This window comes from Megalobrama amblycephala, linkage group LG5, assembly GCF_018812025.1.
Source record: "Megalobrama amblycephala isolate DHTTF-2021 linkage group LG5, ASM1881202v1, whole genome shotgun sequence".
Lineage (NCBI taxonomy): Eukaryota > Metazoa > Chordata > Actinopteri > Cypriniformes > Xenocyprididae > Megalobrama > Megalobrama amblycephala.
This window is the reverse complement of record NC_063048.1, coordinates 16,284,941-16,301,865: the sequence shown is the minus strand read 5'-3', so window position 1 is coordinate 16,301,865 and position 16,925 is coordinate 16,284,941. Positions and strand designations below refer to the sequence as shown.

At 35.8% G+C, this 16,925-nt stretch overlaps 1 long non-coding RNA gene across 1 annotated transcript; it reads right to left on the bottom strand.

The window, feature by feature from the left end:
• Nucleotides 1-355: 355 nt before the first annotated feature.
• Nucleotides 356-16,609, bottom strand: LOC125268567. The gene is made up of 2 exons (XR_007184930.1): nt 16,427-16,609; nt 356-3,460 (listed from the first exon to the last, which is right to left on the bottom strand). It is a non-coding gene; the product is annotated as an uncharacterized LOC125268567 (long non-coding RNA).
• Between the last annotated feature and the right edge of the window lie 316 nt (nt 16,610-16,925).

Sequence of the window (16,925 nt, the reverse complement as noted above, 5' to 3'; positions counted from 1 at the left end):
TATGAGAAAAAATTCAGACTTGCGAGAAAAAAAGTCAGGATTCTGACTTTATATCACGCAATTGCAAGTTTATATCTCAGAATCCTGACTTTATATCACGCAATTGTGAGATATAAACTCGCAATTGCGAAATAAAAGGTCCGAATTTTGAGATAAAAAGTCTCAATTACTCTTTTTTTATTTTTTTTTATTTAGGTGGCGGAAACGGGCTTCCATTCGAATCGGGTGTTTTCAGAAGGTGAATCCGATATTTTTTGAAACTGGGTCCCAGAGTGGATAAATTTGAAAACAACGCCCGTGCGTTTTCATGTGTACAGCCTATCCGTGTATTTTGGGAAACAATGATGTCATCACCCCACGTGTCGACCCTAGTCAGACACCGCTAACAGCACAAAACGGCAACAACAACAACAATAGCAGACTCTAGATGCATGAGTTCATGCTGCAGAAGCTACTGAGACAAAATAAAGTGTTATTTCTAAGCTTTAGAAATAACACTTTCTAAACCTTTTCTAAGGTTTATGTGCATGCTCCAAGTCGTATTCGCTGTTTTAAGTGTATCTCTGTGGCAGAATTACAGCGCCACATACTGGTCTGGCATGTATACTACGTCGTTTTGAGCCGTTTTCAGCCGTTTTCAGCCGTTTTCAGCGGTTTCATGTCTACGCAGATATTTCTTGAGACGAGGAAAAAAAAAGATCGGATAGGGAAAGATCTGGCTTTGTGTGGACAGGGCTTAAGTTCCCTTGTTTCTGTTCACCATTGTCGGGTATTGTCAGTGTTACACGTGTGTTAAGGTCTTGTTTGGATTTATTAAAGACTGCATTCTCTCTTCATCATCGTGTTCGTATCTGATCTTTAACACAGTGTTTGACAATAGCTCTGTTGTTATTTTAACATCTAATATTATAATAATGTAGCAAATGAGAGAGTTTCCTGTATAGTTTACAGCATTAGTTGGGAGGAATTGTTTTTTTCCCTTCAGAACATTTTGTTATCGGTATACTGTAGATTCGATTCCAAGAGAATGCATGAACTGATAAAATGTGTAGTGTAAGTGGCTTTAGATGAAAGTGTCTGCGAAAAGCATAACTGTAAATGTAAAAACATATCCAGCAGTCAGGGTTTGGCTGGTTTGCATGGTAATCTAATTACCCCTGCTGGTACATGCCACGAGTACCTCGTTTTGTGAGCAGAATGTGTGACCTGGACATGTTTTCATGAGGATTCACCAATTTACAACATGCACTGTTATTAATTAAACGACTGTGGTGTCTCATTCTGAGCAGATATGTATTTGTAAAGACAGCAGTTACTGTGGCCAGGGAATGCTAGTAATTGCTTTTATCAAATATGCAGATAAACATAGCTTGTTCCCCTGTTAGAAGCAGGTCACAAGGTTCAGCTACAGTGGCAATGTCTTCATGACTGTGGACTTTACATGATCTACATAAGCCTTCCAAATCTCACACACACACACACACACACACACATACATACACCTTTATCCCGTGCAGAATGCTTAATTGGAGTAATTATGACTGTGCTTCCCTCCATATGCATGTTAAGGGGAATTTGTTTCATTGATTTCTAATCCCTTAAGTATTTGACAGTAAGTACAACAAGAAAATATTCCGTTCTCGTAGGCTTGTTTCTCCTTTCGAATGTCAGCCTTGCCAATCAGCCGCGCCTCATCTCTTAATTACAATTCCGTGTTCGTTTGGCAGGAGGTTAATGAAAAGAGTCTTCTGATTCTAAATTTTAAATGAACATCCCCTTCTAAATTGTCTTACACGCTTCGATAAATTATTCAAAGCACTTGTTTTACCTCCAGGGCAGGTTTATAGAAAACTGCAATTAAGAACTAGCTGGAGCGGAGCATGTGTTGAGAATGTGGGGACAGGACTTTGAAATCCTAACCATTCCCAGGTCATGTTTGTCCAGGGAGTCAAACAAGTGACCTGGAAGCACTATAGAGCTATATAGGTATACTGTGGAGAAAGTCACATAAAAATGCAATTTCTTATATTTTTGAAAATTGATGTGATCCAAACAACTTTGCACCTCAGTGACTTGCATTGTGGACAGAAAACATTGAGACATTTAGAATAAATACATCTTTCATTTTTGTTGCTTAGACAGGAGAAAATCATATAGGTTTGGAAGGACATGAGAGTGATTAAATCATCACCAAATGTTTATTTTTGAACTATCCTTTTAATTAATATTAGCTAATGCAACATTCTTGTCACATTCTTGTCATTCTTGTTGCTTAATTTCTTTTGTGTTGAGACTGGATGGGTAAATTAATTGTTGAAGTGTTGTTTTGTGTGTGCAAGATGAGAAAATATTATTGTATTTTTGTTATTATTTCTAATCGAACTAAGGTCTAATCCTGGCTTAATCTAAGCCCTGTTTGTGAAACCAGGCCCTATCACTAGCTGTAAACTGCAAAAAATTCAAATGAGTTAGTCTGACATCTCTAATTTCATTGGTTTACTCAGTTTCATTTCTTCTACACAAGATGTTTAGTTTTACAGAATGTTAAGAAAACCTATTTTCAAGAGTTTTATGAGTGACATATTTTCATTACATTGCATTGTATTTCTTTTTTGTTGGAACCCCATTGTAACTTCATGATCTAAATGTGTCATACATATACATCATGGGACAAAAGTTGCTTCTCTTGATGCCCTATACCGTATATTTTGAGGCTTCTTTCATTACTATCTGTGATATTGCTCTGTTCCATATGGAGGTCTCCATGTTTCCTCCTTGCTTTTGAATTAAACATCATTCTAACTGTGAAATACAAAAACACTGTACCTGCTGATCGAAAGAAAGCAAGCACAGGCTCCTGTGTGTCTTCTCACTACAGAATAGCACAGACTATAGTGAAAAAAATATCAGGCAGACTTCTGTCGATAAATAAAATGCAACAGTGCTTTACAAAATAAGAATGACTTCAATTTGTCCAAAAATTGTTACGCCTTCCTAAGTGATAATGAAGAGGTGTTTGTGTTATTAAAAAGGTTTAAATTATGTGAAAACAAGAGATCTAAAAAGTAAGAATGAAGAATTGCTGTGATTAGCGTAATAGATAACGAGTACAAACGTCTTTATCGAACTCATAATTACAAGTTACCTGACCTTCTTGTACTTATACCGTTTTGATGCCATGGCATTGGCTGTAGTCAGGGAACTTGCTCTGCACACATATACATTTAAAGATGACTTAATGTTTGAAGCTGCACATAGAGCCTCTACCAAATAATAATTCAACTCTCGACCAGAAAAAAAAAAAAAAACAGTGAGCAAACACAGAGAGCTCTAGCATTTTCTTTTCCATCCTTTTTTTCCCTGGTTCCCAATGTGCAGTGATCAAAATCAATTTGTTGATTCAGTCAGCTCTGTACACATACTGTAATTGATCTGGATCTCTTCCCAACTTCTCCAGCTCCTGCAAAAAGAGTGAGAAAAACAGGTGGAGAGAAAGAAGGGTTAGATCACTTTTATTTTAGAAATATTTCTATACTATTATAATATTTCTTAATATTTTGAATTAGTTTTTTTCTTTTGTATTACCAGTTTTTATATTAATTTTAGTTTAAGGTTACGTTTGCATGACAAATACGTACTAAAACCTGAAAGTTTTTCTTTTGTGTCTTTCAGATAAAGACAACAAAATTGTCAAAACCGTGGATCAGTGAAAATGATTACAAAACCCTGTAATATGTATGCCAGGCCAGTAGTTGGCGATGTCATTTTTTTTTTTTTTTTTTTTTTAAACACTACTATAGAGGTTACGCACGTGACGTCACCGTCGACCGTTAGGACTGCGGTTACACACGCTGAGTGGCAAAAGACTGAGCAGCAGCATTGGTTTTCAGCGTGAATGTCACGAAAAACACACAAAACACATTCAAAACGGGAAAGAGCTTTGCGGCTGACTGTACAAATAGATTTGACACAAACCCTGAGGTATATATTTAAAAACTAGAGAAAGCAACAGAAAAAGAAGCAAATGGATCACTGCAAGTCACAGAAACAGTGGACTCCAGGCAAAGAAACATGGATTTGCAGTCATCATTTTGTGTCGAATTGTTGGATTTTGAGGTAAAATCATACCTTATATATTGTATTGATATATATTATGTTGACGACTCATCAATTAAATATTTTCCATCTTATATTCTGCATAATTGGGTGTTTTTAAATAAACAACACTGTCAAAAACTATACTATAAAATTATATATGTTTTAAGGCTGGACAATATGACGATATAACATTGATATAAGTGATTAAGCAGATTTAAACCTACCGATATTGTAGTTATATAAAATATTCACAGCCAGATTTGTTTTATGTATTTTCCCAGCGTCAAATCAGGCACATATAAATGTCAGGAAACACGACTCATGGCTGCATGTCAATATCCATGGATTAGGTTTATTTGACAAGTTGTAAGAAACACTTTCGAGTCCAACCTTTAGGGTAATTCGTTAGTTTTACTTGCGTTTTCGTCGTTTCTCCTATTAATCCAGTTACGCAGCAGGTTCTTTTGCCACTCAGTCCAGCTGAGGGAGCGCGTTTTCGGCGGGAAAGTGACGTCGATGCATACCCTCTATAGACTGAACACTTAATACACATGCGCATGACTTCGATGAAGTCAATGGAACAAAAAGTGTAGTGTGACCACCCCTCAAGTTTTTCATCTAATATTTATATTTTATTTTATTTCATTTTAGCTTCAGCTTTATTTAAAAAAAAGAAAAAGAAAATTAATTTTAATAATTAACAAGATTAGATAAGCCTAAAGGCCAAAGTATACTTCACTTTTTACGTGTATGCAAGGGCCAGAGTACAGTGTGCGTGACGCGAATTTCATCATCAGAAGAGTACGCTCGTAGAAAAACTGAACAGACCAGAACGCATGCAAGCTACAGCGACAATGGAGGTCTAAATAGACAAGAGGTTGTGTGAAGAGGTTAGAAAGTACCCTCATTTGTACAACTCTAGCATGAATACTATATAAGATATTTACATGGGTTGTAATTCGTGGTGAGATTACAATATAATTACAATATAATTGGCTGGCTTTACGCAACCTAAAGTGATAGTTCACCCAAAAATGAAAATTATGTCATCATTTACTCACCTTCGAGTAGTTCCAAACCTGTATGGATTTCTTTATTCTGCTGAAGGAAGATATTTTGAAGAATGTCAGTAACCAAACAGATTTCGCCCCCCGATAGACTACCATAGTATTTATTTGTCCTACTATGGTAGTCAATGGGGGATGAAATCTGTTTGGTTACTGACATTCTTCCAAATATCTTTCTTTGTGTTTCAAGGGTGAGTAAATGATGACAGAATTTTCATTTTTGGGTGAACTATCCATTCTACCTGAACTTGACAATGCTTGCAAGGTTAGTGGCACTTTCTAGCAAGCTAACTAGATATCTGTGAGCAGAACTGTATTATTTCTGTAGTTATTTCTGTGAAATAGTCAGTACTTATTACCTTCAGTAGGACTATACACATTTTACACGGTTTATCTACAACCATCCACTTTTTGAATTCATTTTCATGCACTATTATTCCTGTCTAAGTTGGTGATTTTTAGCTGGAATAAGCTGCAATGATGATTAGACTTTTCGATGAGACTAGCTCATCTCAGGTTGGTTTGCAGTTACAGATACACCAATATTCAAAAACAGTTTGTTCTGTTATGCTTCTTTTCTATTTCAGTAGGTTTGATATTGGTTTGATGCAACCAACCTGGATCATTAATCATGTTATTTCCTTTATATATATAAAGCTATCCAAAAACAAGAATCAAGAGCCTTTGATAAATAAACCCGACTCACAGACAACATAGTTCAAAGATTACCCCAGAATAGATAGATGCTCCTCAACCAGAACTTTAAACGATCATGGGGCTTAAATCAGACTCCCAGGAGATTCTGTAGAAGCAGGATTGGCGTGACTGAAATTTCGCACCTCTGTTGTCTGTTGTCTGATTTTTTAAGCTAAAATAAGCCTTCAGTACCCCAGATTTCACATTAAGTCTTCCCTCACTCCTTTTGTTCCTCAGTTTTGGGACCCTGTAAAATATAGATGACTCAGAGGTCTTAAAGACAGCATGCAACTTTCTCTGGATGCATTGTTTTCCAGGACTGCACATAGCGTGTCCTTGTTTATTTAGATGCTTTGAGTCACCTAAGGAGAGCTGTCATTGTTTTAAAATAGAGAAGGCTCCTTTTGGTACATTCATTTTTTAAAAGCCTCCTGATTTTTCACTTCACTTCCTACAGCTCATCCATCCAGACACATGGCTTGGGTAAAACCAGGTTTTAAACTGGATCTGGTTCCCCACTAGAGAGGAATGGGAAAATATATAGACCCCATGGAGATGGTGTCATTTGTAAACTAACCTTGATGGAGTCATCATCTTGACCAATCTGTTCCTCAGTCCCATCGCTGCCAGGAAAACAATTGTAGGAGAACAACGCCAGCGCTTTTACTCGGATTCAGCACGGCGGACGGTTCCCCGCGTACAGCTTCTAAGAAGCTAATGAGCAGCAGATGCTAAAAGCGCTGAGGTTTGTGAAGGAGAAAGAGCGGATTTATTTGACTAGCGAGTTTTAGATATGCAGAAAGGAGTGCTTTGAAGAAACAATTCCATTAAGATGCTGAAACAATAGCATCTGGGTTTTTTTTTTGTTTAGTTTTTTTGCACAGAGAGGGGAATCTATTTTTATTCACGCTGTCTTGTTAATGGTTTTTCATCAAAGGGATATCCTGTTGGGAAAGTTTCTTCAAGCAGGGGAGCTCTTGTCTTAGGCCAAGATCTCTCACTACGATAATGTCCATTCTTTATCAAAGGATGTTTCATGATCTGTTGAATCATTCTGGGGTTGATCTTTTGTGGAAAAAAAAAAAATCATGATATATACTGAGGTTTAGGCTAATTATCAACTTTGAAAGTACAGTATCTCGACGGGCAAGACCCGACGTATCTCTCCCAGCTAATCCGGCACTGCCAACCCAGCTTAGATCACAGAACAGGAAGACGAATGTTATCCCACATCTGCTAGACGGTTACAAAAACTGCAGTTACACAGTCTGAAAGACTTTTATCTCCACAGCATAGACTGGTACATGCTCAGATAGGAGCCGTGCCGCCACGGTGACTCAATCTTCATTAACGCCCTGCATATCTGCCTGCTGTTTATGCCCTTTTCTCAGCTTGATTCTCCCTCCTCCTTCTCTTAAATACCTGCAGAGGTAAAGGCTAAGTGATTGGATAACTGACACCTCTTTTGCAATCACGGCCTGCCATTTTGAGCCTCAAACGCTCCCTCTAATCAGGGCTGGGTATTGTTCTCGTTTGTTCACCAGGCCGGGGACAGTGATTGCTCTTTGATTTAGACTGCAGCTGGCTTTTACAAGGATGCAGAATTATGTCGACTGCCTGTTCTGACTCCATTCTCACAGAAGCGCATTGGCTCATGCATATTAAGCTTGATCTTCTCCTCCTTTTTATTCCCCCCTCCCCCACTCATACCATGTTTTTAGTCACAATAGAAGGGAACATGTTAGTCTCAGATGGTGCAGCCGCAGACTGATGTATGCACACAAAAATGGCAAGTCTTATCAATCTTACAAACTCCAACCGGAATAGGCTGGAATTTGGAATCTGTTCCAGGGGCCTCAATATTTACGTAGATTTCATCCAAAAAGTGTGTGTATGCATAAAAGCCAGATTTTCCCATATGTACAAAGATTTGTACATATGAGATTTATAAAACAATGCATACGCCCGAAAATTTCCTTCATAAAACCCAGTCAGCGGAAGATTGTGCGTACATGAATCTCCACCGCGTCTCATCCCCGAAATAACCATATATGGAGATTACAACGCCTAGTTTTACTAAACATTACGTCATCTGCATATTTTTTCCATGCATATTCCCATCCACGTGACACCATGTTTAACGGTAGCCTACAAGAGGAAAATATGACAGTAAATGGCATCACATTACATTGCTAAAAAATCATTCACTATTCTTGTCTTAGTTTTTTATTTAAAAAAAAATAAATCAAACTTATAAAATGCCGGAAGAGTTATGGAAGAGTTATTCTCATTCTTTTACACTGGCCAAATAGTATTTTTAAACAAATCAAATTTATGCAATTTTGCCTGTAAACATAGCCTATATTTTTGGATAAATTTTCAATTGAAACATAGGCAGCCTTGTTTTGCATTGTAAATGATTGTATGACAAAACATTTTAAAAATAAAATGTAAATATCTTAATCAAAATCTATCCTTCAAATACAATGGCATTTTTCATAATAATGGGAAGACCATGAAATGGGTTATCTTTAGGCTACTGTCTGTCTGTGTATGACACCAGCAGCACAGGTTGTACAGTAGGCTACTGTGTACAGTAGCTATTTGTCGGACGATCACCGAGCGATTCCGTCGATATCTGTCATTATGCTATAAGCTGCTTAGAAGTGCACATCGCTCATTATTTGCATGAAAATATTTTCTCAGAACACGAGTTCTGCTATTTAGAACACAATTAAAAGCAGAATTATCATGCGCCAAGCAATCCTCGTTGTAGTTAAAACATTAAAACACAGCATACCACAGGAAAAGTGTTCAAAATCAGTGCATCCACTACAAATATTTCTATTTAAATTAATATAAAATGTTGTAACTTCTGGATAATGATTTCATGTAATTTCGGCGCTTAACTCCATTAAGGAGAGTGACATATTTAATCTAAATGCGGAAATTGAAATGTTTTAATGGAGTTTAAAATCATTCTGTTTACTTCATTACTTCGCTCACTTCAGTAAAAGAGTGCATACGCACGGTCTAGAGCTCCCGTATGGTGCGCAAATATTTACGCTAAATTTGTTTAATAAATCACAATATGTGTGTGGAAAATAGAGTATACGCATTTCAGTGCCTTTTTTGTGCGTACGCAACATTCATATATCAGGCCCCAGGTGTTTTTGAGCAAATTGTTGAGCAAACAAGTCAATGACTAGCTCCTAAAGACCATCACCACCTAATGGTGCTGTAACTTGCTTGGAAAAACAACAACAACAACAAAAACACTTGATTCCTTTAGGGTTCATTCCTAATCTATTTAGCAAACGTGACAAAAAAAGGAGAGAAAAAAATTTTCAGACCAGTTTTCACCAGTTATTTGACGAATTTGCATGCTAGTCAGACAGTGTTTTCATTTTCAAGTGGCGATTCTTGGCCAGAATAAACTATTTTATGCTGATACATAGAATTGTAGACTAACAACATTTTGGGATTGAAAAATGAGTCATGGTGACTTCATTGGCAGATGCCTTAAGGCAGGCTGATTGCAGGGAAAGGGTCTGTGAGCAGGATCAGTGGTGTGAGTGACAGTCTTAGTTTTCAGGCTTAGACAGAATGTCCTCTCTCCTCCACGAGAGACTTCTCATCTGCTTCTCCTCATCATCAAGCTTAAACTCAGCTCAAAACAAGCTGCTGTCCAACACTATCAGATTATGTGACTCTAACATAACTGACTGACAAAATAGTTTTATTAATACAGATCCAATTAATAAAACTATTAAATATTTTATTTTTAAAATACATCTTATATAATATATTAAATATATATACAAATTAAAGGTGCCCTAGAATTAAAAATTTAATTTATGAGTTCAGTACATGGAAATGACATACAGTGAGTCTCAAACTCCATTGTTTCCTCCTTCTTATATAAATCTCATTTGTTTAAAAGACCTCCGAAGAACAGGCGAATCTCAACATAACACCGACTGTTATGTAACAGTCGGGATCATTAATATGTACGCCCCCAATATTTGCATATGCCAGCCCATGTTCAAGGAATTACACAAGGGCAGGACGTCTGGATGTGCACAGCTGAATCATCAGACTAGGTAAGCCAGCAAGAACAACAGCGAAAAATGGCAGATGGAGCAATAATAACTGACATGATCCATGATATCATGATATTTTTAGTGATATTTGTAAACTGTCTTTCTAAATGTTTCATTAGCATGTTGCTAATGTACTGTTAAATGTGGTTAAAGTTACCATTGTTTCTTACTGTATTCACGGAGACAAGAGTCGTCGCTATTTTCATTTTTTAAACACTTGCAGTCTGTATAATTCATAAACAACTTCATTCTTTATAAATCTCTCCAACAGTGTGTAATGTTAGCTTTAGCCATTAGTCACGGAGCACAGCCTCAAACTCATAGAGAATCAAATGTAAACATCCAAATAAACACCATACATAACATACGCGATTAGATATGCTGCATGACGAACACTTTGTAAAGATCCATTTTGAGGGTTATATTAGCTGTTTGAACTTTGTTTATGCACTGTTTAAGGCAAGCGCGAGCTCCGGGTGCAGAGAGCGCGAGCATTTAAAGGGGCCGCAGCATGAATGGGCGCATTTCTAATTATGCCCCAAAATAGGCAGTCAAAAAAATTAATTAAAAAAAAAATCTATGGGGTATTTTGAGCTAAAACTTCACAGACACATTCAGGGGACACCTTAGACTTATATTACATCTTGTAAAAAAACGTTAGATGGCACCTTTAAAATATATTTGTATACAAGTATATTAATTCTGTGCAATATGTATTTTAATCAGCAAGGATGCATTAAACCCATTTAGCATTAAATTGATCTAAAGTGACCGTAAAGAAATATATAATGTTACCAAAGATTTCTATTTCAAATAAATGAATCCTGTTTTCAACTGTTTTCAACATTGATAATAATATGAATTGATAATAATACGAATTATATATGCTTATTTATTATATATTAAATATATATTCTTTAGAAATTGTTATAATATTTCACAATATTACAGTTTTTACAGAATATTTTATCAAATAAATGCAGCCTTGGTGAGCATAAAAGAGAGAGACACACACACACACACACACACACTATATATATATATATATATATATATATATATATATATATACACACACACAACATTATTGATTCACTTCAATGTCTGTGGCTGTGTTAGCTGTGAATTTAAGGGGATAAACTTAAAGACACATTTTTTGAAGGTTTTAGTCGACCATCGTGAGCCATCCCTAGTTGAAATGCATTTACAGTACCCAGAAACTGTTTGAAGTTGGTGGCAGCCATTTTCTGAGGCATGCTTTAGCTCCTTTATCCTTAATTATGTCAATTATCTCTCTCTGTGAGACAGAAAAGGCTAGGAAATGACAGATAATTATTAAGACACTGGAGACCTTTGATTACACAGCAGTATTGCATGGAGACATGAGCCTCCATTTCACCCTGTCAGTATCAAAAGTTGAATTAAAATTTAGATTCCTAAAAACAGAAAAAAAGTTTTTTTTTTTTTTTTTTTTCCCCTCTGGAAACATGGCAGGACAGGACAGAATTAGTGTAAAGTGCTTCAGAAAACTATGAGTGTATCAAACGGGAGAGTTGAAACTAAAATTAGCTTCATGTCAGAATGACCAAAATCAGCTTCTCCCCTGAACTTGGTCGTACTTTGCAGCTAAAACCTTTGACAGCTTGTGAAATGAGTTCACAGGGTTTTATTTCTTGCCTTAAAGCAATTCTGAAGTGAACAAGGGTTAAGTGTCTTGGCTGTTGGCAGTTGTGAGCGGTTAAAGGACAGTTTTTTTCTGGATGGAGGCACATTTTCCGCAGAGGTAGGCTTGACAAGTGTCGCTAAAAGAGAGTTGGTGTAAGGATGTGTACCATTTAACTGACAGCTTTACAGCCGGAAGTCAAAACTAACATTTGTATCTGCACACAATTTTCAGGGTTGAAATTGGAGAGAACATATGGTTGATAAGGTACACAACAGCTTGTTAACTTAGCTGCTTTTTTATGATATTTGTCACTTAGCTCTAATTGCAAGCGAAGACACAGTTTTACCTTTGGCCTCACTTCAAATCTCAGATTAATCTTGCAAGATCCAGCTGGATCTCATTAGCATTTGTAAGTGTTTGTAGTGTGAACATATTTACAAATCCTTTGTTGAGGTTCATATAATATTTTACTAATGGAATTCACTGCTTTCTTTTCTTTCTTTTCTCTTTCTCTTTCTTTTATTTTCTTTCTTTTTTTATTTATAGTAACCATCACAAATATTAATGAGGGCATAAACACACTCACAAATTAATGAATGAAACACAAACTGGCAACATCGACAATGTTTTTCACTTATATTTTATACTGTATTAAATTCAGCCATGACTGTTTTTAGCATTTGGATGTTGTTTATAATTAAAAAAGTAATTCTTAAAAACATTAAAAAAGTCATTCTTATTCTGACATGTCAGAGATGTTCATGAGTCTTTTATCTGCGCTGTTAAATGTCGCTGTAAATTTAGCAGCACAGTACTGTAAAAACCAGTACAATACCACATTTCTATATTACAGTAAAATGCTGTAATTTATATTGCATTCTGGGTAATTTTGATTGAGCGGAAATATTTTACAGTATATTTTAGTGTTGCTGTAACCCTGCTGTAACCAGGCTGTAATATGCCAGGCTAAAATACAGGATTGCTGTAAATAACGCGCAACCTGACGTCACATCACACAGACAAAAGAACACAGCCGCTGGTGACTGGAGAAGCAGAACGGTATATTTCTTGAAGTTTGGTAAGTTAATTTTACTATTAGTTTTTTACATAGTGTACATCGTTTTTAGTGTGGAATGAAACTGCAAATTTATCCAGCGAATGTTGCTAGCTGCAGTTGAAAACACCGTTATTAGATGTCTACGTGCTGTTTCACCCCGCTGCTCTCCTGACAACTTAGTGGATTAGCTTTGGGTTTATTTCGACCAAATTCGATGTCGATGATTGTTGGAACAGTGGAAAGACAAACCGTTTTAATTTGTTTCTGTCGAGTTTGAATGAAGTTTGTTTTACTAATGTGTGCGATATTTAGCAGTAAAATATAAGTATAGATATTACAGTACAGTAAAATACAGTAAAAACAGACCAAATTACAAAATACTGTAAAAATACAATAAAATACTGTTTTGTAGTTGTACAGTTCTGCTCTTTATACTGTGAAATTGCATTACAGTACATTGCTGTAAAAGCTAAATACAGGGAAATCATTACAGTTTTTTTCAATTGCTAACATACTTTTGTCCAATCTGTAGTCACATTTTCAAAACTCTAAACACATTTAGCAGAACATCCGTCTGTTGTGGCCATACCATTAACACAATTCATGTCGTTTTCACACAAAATGCAATCAATTAACACATTTCTTAAATGCTTAAATTTTCTTTTCATATAAGCTTACCTCATACCAAAATCATGGATCTTTCTCATCTTATTTGCAAATGCTTAAACACAGCAAGTCAGAAATGAAGACCCAATGTTCCAATCTTTAAATATAGGATAAAACCTCTAATTCTGCAACAACAGCAGCTCAAAAGTATTGAAAAAAAATATATAAAACAAATACTAAACAATTGATAAGCATTTTTAATTAGCAGATCACTGAAATATTGAGAAATAGCAGATTCCAATCTCAGTTGGAAGTGCAGGTGTTTAAGTTATTTTCATTACATGGACACACAGTAAAATAGGACTCTTTGAATCGGATTTGTTCAGTGTGGATGAAGAACAACACAGAGGAGCAGAGAGAAAATAATATCTGGGTAAGGGAGAAGAATAGATGAAGGAGGAAAGGAGAAGTTGAATCAGGACAAGGGAGAAGAAGAGGTATGGGAGAGGAGGAAGAATGCTGGACTGTGCATCTCTGTTTTTTTCACTTACACGTGGAACCTATGAAAGCTTATTTCTGCCATGCATAGAAAATAAAAAAGGTAATTATGTCTTTTTATCTCACAATTCTGACTTTTTAAACTCAATTCCTATAGTTTACATATCACAATTCTGAGGGGAAAAAAGTCAGAATTGTGAGATGTATATTCACAATTGCAAATTAAAAAAAAAAAAAAAAAAAAAATAGAATTGTGAGATAAAAAGTCACAATTACCTTTTATGCTTTTTTATTCTGTGGTGGAAAAAAAAGCTTCAACAGTAACCAAAGGCCATGTATGTTGGATTTGTTGTTGATCAATGGCAGCAATTTCATGTTTTAATTTCAGTAAATGCTTCATGTAAAGCTTTTACTACAACGATTCCACTACCACTGTTCCATATATGCAGAATATGTGGTCTGCGTAGGGCACTAACTACCAATGGGACACCATCCCACCCTCTATGAGGGCAACATCAACACCACACACCCAACCCCAAAAAGAGATTTCAACCAAGGGGCCAACTGAAGTTCTGCATAGGGGACTCATCTGACCAGTAGCTGCCCTGAGCAATTCTGTTACTTTCTTCTTCTTTTTTTGTACTGCACATTCTATAAAATAATGACTCACTTCTGTTGCCAAGAATGAACACATTCAACACTCAACCAAAAATATAGAATGGCTTACATACATTACTCTATTACTGTAGTAAAAGGAAACTGAATTATAAAAACAATGGATTTCATATTTTCTGCAGGTAGAACTGAAACATGACAAGTAAATGCAGTTTTCGTAATGCCATCACCTGTTAGTATTTTGACAGTCATTGCGCTTTGATTGACTATATGTTCATGTTGAATAGAAAACTAGTGCTATGTTTTGACAGAACGACTCGATTTTGAATCAGGTTTGCTGTGTTTTGATAGAGTTAGTATGTGTTGAAAAAGGTTTTTAGCGTTTTGAAATGTGGAGTTTGTGTTTATATAACAAAATGTGGTTTTGGGCAGAAAATTAACTGTTTGGCTAACTGTGTGATGTTTGTGTGTTGCTGTGTTAAGAGTTTAGAAAAAGTACTTTAAGTATTGCTAAACGCTTGTTAGCAATTGAAAAAAACTGTAACAGTGTGGAGTCCAAGTCAAGTCTGAAGTCTTTAAGATGGAGTCTGAGTCAAGTCTGGAATCTTTTTGTCACGAGTATTACGAAATAGTATTGATAAACTGGCAATGTGCAGTCTTGCACAGACCAAAACAAAAACAGACATTCCGACACGGAGCGCACATTTCAAAGTAAAATAACTGGCTAGTATTGGTTTTCAGAGAAATGTGAACTCAGCATGTTTCCTAAATATCTGCAAACATGTTATGGTATTTTTATACTTTAGTACAGTCAAAATTTACATACAGCACCTTTAACATTTCATTTAAACCTGTGATGTCAAAGCTGATTTTTCAGCATCATTACTCCAGTCTTCAGTGTCACATGATCCTTCAGAAATCATTCTAATATGCTGATTTGCTGCTCAAGGAACATTTCTTATTATTATCAATATTGAAAACGTTGTGCTGCTTAATATTTTTTGTGGAAATATTTTTTTATGGAAAGATTTTTTCCAGGATTCTTTGATTATGACAGTATTTAATTGAAACAGAATTCTTTATAACTGTCACTTTTGTAATTTCTTGCTGAATAAAAGTATTAATTTATTTAAAAAAAGTATTATTTACCCCAAACTTTAAAACGATAACGTACATACGTAACATAATATGTCTTCAATATGTTTATATTGTAACAAATGCAACAAATACTTAGAAATACCTATGCCTTGGAATTTTCATGATCATGTCTGTAAGCCAGAAAGATCTTATAAACAGGTTATTAGATACAAGTGATGAAAAACAATGAAAACAATCAAGTTGACAGTTTAGTAGCAACAAAGACAGAAAATGGAAATTGTGACATCTAGACACTTGAAATCATCATCATCAAGTCGAATTGCTTCAGTGACAGTCACATCATCATGCAGTCACATCACATCTGTATGAATTAATGATGGTGAGTTTTCCCTGATGATATCAAGCGGATCATGCCTGTTTTAACTAATCGCATGCAGAAATCACTAACCCTATGAAAAGAATAAGAAATGAATAATAGTCTTACATAAGACCAACTGACCATTCAAGATATACGTATGAAGAGGTACATTTCTCAATTTTGCAACCTGATTATGTTATCAAGTCTTTTAGTGGAGTATTCTACCTTCATTTTGTGGCCGTCGTCTTGATTAAATGTCAGAAAGGCACACTGTTTTAGCACAGTGGAGTCAGGCACGCACATAAGACTGATTGGCTATGTGAAAGTGGGTTATATTTGAGCGTGTGGGTGTTTAGCTGGAATATTCAGAGCTCCTCTAAGCACACGGCAAGCTTTCTAATATTTCAATAATTTATTCGATGGACCAGCATCTAGCCAGCTCCATAAGAAATTTACATATTTCTCTCCCTCATATACTTTGACGTGCAAAGCAAATGTACGCCTGTAAATGCATATACTGTAAATATGGAAAGTATATAGTGATGGTGGTGGTGTCAGAATTACCGCTCTTTATCATGTAGACCCTGGAAAGATGCCATCCTATGCTGTGCGCTATAAAAGGAAACACACTCTGAATTCCCTCTGCAGCACGTAAACAGCTTCCCCAACAGCATGATTACCTGTAAGGTCAAGGGCACTTTAATCCAAGTGTATTTTCTGAAATCGAGACACAAACAAGCAGCTATGCACAACAAGCATCTCTGTGGAATTATTGGGAGAGAGCACAGGTAACACATTTAGGTTTTCTGTGATTAATATACATGCATATTATATATATATATATATATATATATGTGAAGACTTCAGATGCAAAAGCCTCTAAGTGCCATCTGAAATTGTCTTATAAAATGAGTATTTTTATCAAGCTTGTATGTCTATGTTCAGTTATTTCACTTTAATGGCAATTAATAGGTCATTTTCATTGCCATAAAAGTAAAATAACTGAACATGAACAAACGAGCTTGATAAAAATGCTCATTTTATAAGACAATTTCAGATGGCA